Here is a 5,597-nt window from a genome sequence, read left to right on the forward strand (position 1 = left end):
CCTTTCCTTTCCTTTCCTTTCCTTTCCTTTCCTTTCCTTTCCTTTCCTTTCCTTTCCTTTCCTTTCCTTTCCTTTCCTTTCCTTTTTCCTTTTTTTTAAGATGGGGATGACTTGGCTGGGTATACCAGTTGTTGCTGGTAACCCTAGGATTTAAGAAACGGAGGCAGGAGGATTATGAGCTACACAACAAGACTTCCTCTATCTCCATGTATGACTCATTCATTGTATTTCATGATGTGCACCAAGTGGATTAGTTATGCAGCTTAAAAAACAGTGATTCTTGGACTACTGGGAAGACAGAGCTAGCCATAGTCTAGAGAATGTTAGGTTCTAGATTAACAGATGTAATATTTTTTCCTGTAGAAATATGCAGATAAAACTGTCATGTAGGGGGAGAAGGGTGTTCTTGTATTAGAAATATAATAAGGAAGTCCAGGTGGGAATCAGAGGTGTGGTATTTCTTGAGTTGCCTCCAGCTCTCAGGTCCAAGGATAGCTAACATGGGGTGCCAACAGCTGGGGCTGTGTGCAGCCATAGCTGACGAATTTCCTTCGTAGTCAGGTGTTCTAGATCACAGTCTTCTTAGGGACTTGAACTCTTTGTGTTCTCCTCAGCAGCAGTAGCGTAAGTCTCCAGGCCTACAACTTTGCCATTACAGTTTGGTTCTTAGTCTGTTCTTAGAATGGTCTATGCTTTCTGCTGTGCTGTGACTTCCACTGATGTCTAGCACATCTGGTTCTTTAGATTTTCAGTTTGTTGTTATTGTTGGTGGTGACAAGCAACAGAGTCAAATTAATTGAAGAAAAAGAGGATGGACATAGTAGTAGTTTGTTTAATTACAGAAAACTTAAGGAAGAGAAACCAGATTGTAGGTCAGCGGCTGTCTGAGTCCTGAGTGGTGGATTTTCTTCAGTTATTTACCTTGAAACTTTGTTTTATGTTTTGTCAGCAGAGTAAGAGACAATATTGTGTAATTCCAAGACTGCAGTAGAAGCTGTATGTAGTTGCTTCACTGTAAAGTCAGAGGTCTGGAAACCACAGATCTTCAGAGAGTGGTTAAAATTCACACTGCAGAGAGCAGTCTCTTCACACTCATTATCTCGTGGGACATGCCTGCTGAGGTCGCATGGGGTATGGGTGTGTCTGCTGAACTCATATAGGGTTCAGAATGTGAACAGAACTTTGGGAGGTGTATGAAAAGAAACTAGAGTCAGGGTATTTATTCTGACCCTGTGTAAGAGTGGAAGCAGACAAAAGAACCCTTATACAGTGAGTTTGGATTCTTGTATTTTAAGTTATGAAGTCATGTGATCCTGTATCTTTCATAGGACATGATTGGGGAGGCAGCAAGACCTGAAAGAACGATGGTCCTAGTTGAAATACTTACTTAATGTGTCTATGGCCCACTTTCCCTTTCTGGCTGGTTTAATTTTCTGCATTTGTTCTTGTGTCTTGTGTGCCACTCCTGTGACATCTGGTTTCTCATCTTGGAGCCTTGTGTCTTTGTTGTGATCCTGTGCTTAGGAGCTTGTACTCCTGGTTGTCCCTTGCTTGGTTTCTTGTCATTTGTCCCTCAGCTCATGTGCTTCCTCGTCTTTTCTGGTTATCTATGATCTATTCCCAGTGGCTCTTGGTTTTTACTGAGAAGTATCACATTATGTTTTATTTATTACTTTAAGTTGCAATTAGGTACTTTCAATTTTACTTTATTATTTTATTATTAAAGGTTGTAGGCAGGCAGAGTAGCTGTTGAAAACATGTCACAGCCTAAATGACAGCCCTTCCCCCAGAGGGGTTGAAGTCCTCAGCCCTGGCTGTCTCCCTCTGAGCAGCTGTTCCTGTCTTCAACCACTGCTGTGTTCACAGGTACCTTCAGTATCAGAAAACTCACAGTGAAGTCCAATGGGGACCTTTCATGCCTTGTGCCTGTGGAGCTATGTAACCAAACCCAGTGGCATATAGCTCCCCTACCACACCCCTGCACACGTGTGTGTGTGTGTGTGTGTGTGTGTGTGTGTGTGTGTGTGTGTCTCACCAAAATATCTCTGCTCATAGTAAACAACCACTGTCTTACGAATCAACCAGAGCCTGCTGGCCTTACTAGGGATCTCCACTGTTTTGGGGTTATCAGTGTCGTCCTCGTGGAGTTAACCCCTTAAGTATATGAATATATTGTTTAAGTTATTTACTCTTCTTCTAGACTGTGCATGGTAGTAGACAAGGAATTGTGCCTGAATTGGAAGATGCCAGGAATTATCCAAATATCTTAAAATTTGATGGAAACTACTCAGAGCAGAAAGTATGTGTATCATTTTGGGATGGTGGTTTTTAGTTGTGTTCCCTCAGTGTCTGACACGCAATGCTGTCATGTGCAGTAGTGAGGAGGGGCGGGAGTATCTTTGATTCTCCCTTTCTGGTCTTTGTGTTTAGGCAAATGTAGCTTCACTTAATGTGTGTTGCTGGTTGTCTTGTAGGAAGAGTTAGAAATGCAAAATATTCTCCAAACTGGCTGCCACAAAAAGGATGTGTTTTGTGTCTTCTTGTAGTCCTAGTACATAGGAGACTGAATTCGAGGTTAAAAACAGCCTAGGCTGCATAATTAGAGTCCACTAAGTCCCCATCAAGAAAACAAACAAAATACCACCAAAGAAATTCTATTATTTTGGTATTTATTATCAGGTTGGGTCCTAATTAAAAATAGCATTTTGAATGTTCCTTTCCTATACTAAACAAGTGAACTCTTGTGTACTTGTGTTTGTGCCCCCCTCCCCACCCTCCACCCCAAGACACCAGGGGTAGAGTACTATCTCCGTTTTACATAAATGCAGTGTGAGGCAGGAAGTACTGTGTGTGTGAAGTAGTATGTTCAAGACCGTGGTTAGTAATTACTGGCCAAGGCAGATTTGGCTGCAGATAGAAGTGATTCTTACTGTGCCCCTGAACCAGTTAGAGGAGAGGATGGCAAGGATTTTACAGTGAGTGGCTAGCTAGCTACTCTGGCCTTTCAGCACAGATGGAAAGAGTTTTCATTTCTTTTACATTTGCTGATTCCAGAGTAACAAAACACTGCACATCCATTCTCTGATACAGTCATGCTTTAAGTCCTTTTTTATGGGATGCTCATGTCAAGTGTTCCCTCTTGGACTGAAATGTTCTGAGCATGCTCTCTGAAGCCTTCAGGTGGTCTCTAGAAACCCTTTTGATGAGTTGAGGCTCTGACCATCTCTTTATGAGTGTATGCTTTTCATTTCTTGTAAGTCAGTAGTTTTCAGCTTAGTTATTTAGAACATTTGGGTATTATGGTTCAAATAAAAGTGTAAAAGGTATGTGCACAGTAAGGGGGGCTTTGACACCAGTTTCCAGGGACTTGGGTCTTCTTTCTGCAGCAAGAGGTGCTGTTAGTTCTTAAGAGTCCCTCCAGAGGTGATAGATAGTGTTATTTATATACAAAAGTGTTAAAAACGCTCTTTCAATTTAATTTTTTTTCAATTAAAATTTTATTGTAAGGAACTTGAGAAATAAATCAAAAACATTATTGTGCGAGGTTAGGCAGACACAAAGTCTATATATCTTTTTTTTTTTTTTTTTTTAAGATTTATTTGTTTATTATATGTAAGTACACTGTAGCTATCTTCAGACACTCCTGAAGAGGGAGTCAGATCTTGTTGTGAGCCACCATGTGGTTGCTGGGATTTGAACTCAGGACCTTCGGAAGAACAGTCAGGTGCTCTTACCTGCTGAGCCATCTCACCAGCCCAAGTCTGATGATCTTGATGATCTTCTGTAAAGTTAGAACAGGTATTTTGAAATATGGAACTTCATATTTTAGATTTTCACTGTTAGAGATATTTTTAGTCACTTGTCCACCACAGAAAGTTTAAAAAAAAAAAAAAAAAAGTGTTACCATATTAAAGCCAGAAAGTAACTTTAATCCCTTTTCATGACCTGTATCCTTTATAAAATAAAAATAAAAATAAAAAAGCTTTATTATTATATGGTTTTGTCCATCAGCCTTTCACTCGTTTTAGCTTAATAATATGTTAGGATCTGGCCCATAAGTTCAATTGAAAGCTGTTTTTCGTTTTTATTTTTCCAACTAGATACTGTGATGTTGCCAGCTCCATACTGTACAACACGTTGTTTCATTTCTTCTGATAAATGCTGCCACGGATAACATTGGAAACAAGTTATTTTAAAATGTGAGCACATTTCTCGAGGATAAATTCAGTGAAACTTTAATCAAAACGAAAATTTATGTGCTTTTGAATTTGACTGCCAGGGGCCAGGGACTTTCTCCCTGGAGGTTTCATGTCCGGCACTCCACATGCAAGTGGAGTCCATGGGACCCCAACAGTTACCAAACTTGAAGGTGAAGCTAGGAGCATACACAAAAGAAGGGAGCTTTCCCCCTGGTGAGAAGCCCTGTGTGTACATGAATCTTTTCTTGGGAGCTTTCCCCCAGGTGAAGCCCTGTGTGCTCATGAATCTTTTCTTGGCCTCATTCCGTTGTTGTCTCTGGGGCCTGCTGCCTGCCTCAGTCTGCTGACCTAGCAGTCCTGGAAGCTTCTGGCTTCTTTACAATTTAATTTAGACTTAGAACGTTTTCGGCCTCTGAGCCTTGTTGTTGAATATGAATAAGTTCACCCTTTCTTGTGCTTTCTGATCTCAGGCTGGCTGGTTCATCTCAGCTGTTCTGGCTCAAACTGCTTTCCATGCTGACTGATTTAATCTGGCTTCTTTCAGGTTCTTCTGAATTGCTTTTCTTGACTGCATACTAACTTTGGCAGTCTGTTGTAGTCAAATGGGTCCTTTTCATTCTTTGGCTTGTTCTGTCTTTACCTGTCTCTATCTTGTTCTCTGCAACGTGTTTCTGTACAACTGTCCCAGTAAAACTGCCTCCTTAGGACTGCTCTCTTAACTATCCTCCCTTTCCTCTCTCTTCTCCTGGGAGTTGGGTAGATCTTATTCTGCCAGATCTTTCTCTGATTCACCACTTTGTCTGCCACTCAGTTAGACATCACTTTCAAACTGGTGCTTCCTTCTACAAACTAACTTTACCTTCATTGTTTGGAATTAAAGGTCTGTGCTAAGGGCTGGGCCACACCATAACTAGAAACAGGCACTTTTCAGTAAATAACACAAATGTCGGGGTTCACAGTGTCTGAACTGCTTATCTAGGCACGTCCCCCAGCCTCTGGCTTACATCTTGGTCGATTGCTTCTTTCTTCCAGTGATTCTGAAGCTTGAATGTCTGTGACTCAACCTGCTCAGTTCTGTACTGGAGAATCATGTAAATAGCTTCAAAAGTTCTTAGTGAAATCCTTTCCCCCCCTTCCCTTTTTTGAAGTCTCTGGCTCAGGCTTGTTTAAAATTCTGTATTCGTCACAGGAAGATACTGAATTTCTGGTCCTCCTGCTTCCACATCCCGAGTGTTGGGATTATAGGCATGACCTATCTATAAGGTCCTGAAGATTGAACTTAGTGCACTAGGCAAGCTAGCTCTCTGCCAACTGAGTTTTATATTCTTCGCTGAAATCTTTATTTGCTTTCTCTTACAAGGAAGATGTAATACCTTTTTTGTTTTTTTTTTTTTTTTT

This window comes from Mus pahari, chromosome 4 (genome assembly GCF_900095145.1).
Source record: "Mus pahari chromosome 4, PAHARI_EIJ_v1.1, whole genome shotgun sequence".
Lineage (NCBI taxonomy): Eukaryota > Metazoa > Chordata > Mammalia > Rodentia > Muridae > Mus > Mus pahari.